Here is a 280-nt window from a genome sequence, read left to right on the forward strand (position 1 = left end):
GATACAAACGGCACCGCGAACAACCGGCTGAAACCGCAGTAAGTGGAGCAAGGCGGTGAGCAGGTAAACACCCGCAGGGAAAAACGAACGGGGTGCGTGAGGGGAGAAAGCTAGCACAGAAATTACAGGCTAAAAATTAACCGCGGTGGGTAACTCGCAGCCCGATTGCGATCAGCCGCTCGACCGGCTGCGGGCTGACCCGCGCCTCGACTGCATTCCTTCACGCCCGGCTCGGCCGGGTCCGCCCTCCCGCCAGGAGCCGCCCAACGGCACTGCCTCG

The sequence above is a fragment of the Meleagris gallopavo genome, chromosome 1, assembly GCF_000146605.3.
Source record: "Meleagris gallopavo isolate NT-WF06-2002-E0010 breed Aviagen turkey brand Nicholas breeding stock chromosome 1, Turkey_5.1, whole genome shotgun sequence".
Lineage (NCBI taxonomy): Eukaryota > Metazoa > Chordata > Aves > Galliformes > Phasianidae > Meleagris > Meleagris gallopavo.